This window comes from Mus pahari, chromosome 20 (assembly GCF_900095145.1).
Source record: "Mus pahari chromosome 20, PAHARI_EIJ_v1.1, whole genome shotgun sequence".
NCBI lineage: Eukaryota > Metazoa > Chordata > Mammalia > Rodentia > Muridae > Mus > Mus pahari.
Window position 1 is genome coordinate 2,429,225 of NC_034609.1, and position 2,373 is coordinate 2,431,597.

Sequence of the window (2,373 nt, forward strand, 5' to 3'; positions counted from 1 at the left end):
GAGAGAGAGAGAGAGAGAGAGAGAGAGAGAGAGAGAGAGAGAGAGAGAGAGAGAGAATGAATCAGTGCCTTCGTGCAATTTTGTCAAAATTGATGTCAACGGAGTCAGACCACAGGAGAGTGTGTGACTCACCAGGGCCTTTAGCCCCACATCCTGAAGAGATTCTGCAGAAGAAGGCAGAGCTCAGGATGTGGGGTGGAGACATTTGGGAAAGGCTGAGCAACGCAAGGAAACCACGTGTCTGGCATCTGTACAACCACGAGATCAGATAAGCCCTTAGGACACCTCTTTTCCTCAGCCACTCCAAACATGGTTACTCAACACGAGTTCACCTTTGGAAGTGTTGCTTTCAGGCCTGCATGGACGGGTGTCCCTGATGCTAATGTGCACACAGAACCGCTGGGAATGCTTCACATTCTGTTCTGTAGCTTCCATTCTGATGTAGAACAGTGTGCTCCAGCCCTACAGAAAACCAGAAGGTAACGAACAGACAGGAAAGGCTTGCATACTGTCTAGTATGTATGTTCATTAACTACACAACACAGCATCTTATCTTGGCGCAAGTGATTGGTACAAGACCCAGCAAAGTCTTTTCTGAAACCCCAGTCCTTAGCATCTTGGGAAGAGATAGAGGTTTGAGATCAGAATCAAGGAGGACCTGTTTGTTTTCATCTGGTTTTGTATGTGTTCCAGGGCCATTGGTCAGCAGAGGATAAGAATCAGTTGGTAGAGTGCTTGGCTACTGTGCACCAAATTCCGTGTTCTGTCACCAGCACCATAAAAAACTGGGTCTGATGGCACATGGTTTTAAACCCAGCACTAAGAAGGATTAGGATTTTGAGGTAATTCTTGGCTAGATAACATGTTCAAATAGAGAATAGTAAAATATCACAGCCAAAGAAAGAGGAGAAGAGGCAAAAGAGTATATAAAAAAGTATATATCTTCTGTCCTCATTTGGGTCATACTGACTAGCTGCTACGGTCTTAGTGAGATGTTTCCCACGGGTTCAGGTATGTTTCTCTTTGGGGAATGTACTGGAACTTCTCATTGGTGGAGTCTAACTAAGTCATGGGAGGGTGTTGGGGGGTGGTTTGAGATCTCCTCGTCTTGCCCTACATTCTGTCATCTTTGGTTCCCTGATGGCTGAAGGAGTGTAACCATCCATCTTACACTAAGGCTACCACAGCTTCTTGGCAGAGTGAATTGTGTCCTGTCAGACTCTGAGCTACGTAAACCCTTCCTCCCTTAAGTTGTTTCTTGTCAGGTATTTGATCACAGGAAGAAAAGTAACAAACAGACTCACGCACATGTTGGGCAGTTGAGCATCATAGGGCCCATCCCAAACGTACTTGTCAATCATTTTTATTGTAGTCACCATCATACAAACATTACCACAGTCTTAAATTTAGGATATTTTCATCATCTGAAGTTTGGGATATGACTCATTGGTTGCTACAGTGTTTACAAGAGGCCCTCTGTTCAAAGCCCAACACTGTAAAGAAGGAAAACAGGAGACATTTTTTGTCAATGGAAGAACAAACCCTTCATTTATTATGCCACTTCCATTTCCACATCCTTCCCATCCTAACTATAGACCTGGTGAACAGATAGCCCATACACTGTCTTTATAGAGATTTTCGGTTCAGAACACCGTATAGTATTGGAAGATGATGCATTGCGGTCAGCTTCCTTCTTGGATTTCTCTCTAGAATTTACTCATTTGTAAAGACTATTCTGTTTGTGATCATTACTGAATTGGACTACTTTTCTCACTTGTAAAGTATGCTATATACATATATTTTATATGTAGCATATTATATATGCATAAAGTATATTATATATACAAGGTATACTATGAAGTAAAGTGTAATATATACGCCACACACAAACACACACACACACACACACACACACACACACACACACACACACACACACCAGGCTAAGAAACATTATTGTGTGTGCTTTGGCCACGCATATACTAAAACTAGAACAATTCAGAGATGATTAGTGTGGTTCCTGGTGAGGATAATATGGAAGTTTGTGAAGTATTCTATAGTTTTATTTTAAACTTTGTTTGGGGAGGGCAATAATAATGAAGCAAGTGCAGTCATGTCAGGTTTGTCTGGATGGGCATAAGACTGTCCAAGTGTAGAAAGCTTGGAGCTATGGAAGAACATATGAACATTTCTTTTTGAAGAACATAATCTCTGAATCCTGAAAATAAAGTCAATTTCTAGACATTAAAAGCTGGTGAATTCTTATAAAATGTGTTGCATTTGAATTTATCTGGTAAACCTTATAGACTGGATATGTGCTATTTTGGAGAATTGTTAAATTTGGTGAAATATAAGTATTTCATTAAATTGTGA

At 40.9% G+C, this 2,373-nt stretch overlaps 1 non-coding gene across 1 annotated transcript; it reads left to right on the forward strand.

Moving 5' to 3' along the window:
* Positions 1 to 1,960: 1,960 nt before the first annotated feature.
* Positions 1,961 to 2,064, forward strand: LOC115062722. The gene has a single exon (XR_003842653.1). It is a non-coding gene; the product is annotated as a U6 spliceosomal RNA (small nuclear RNA).
* The last annotated feature ends 309 nt before the right edge of the window (positions 2,065 to 2,373 follow it).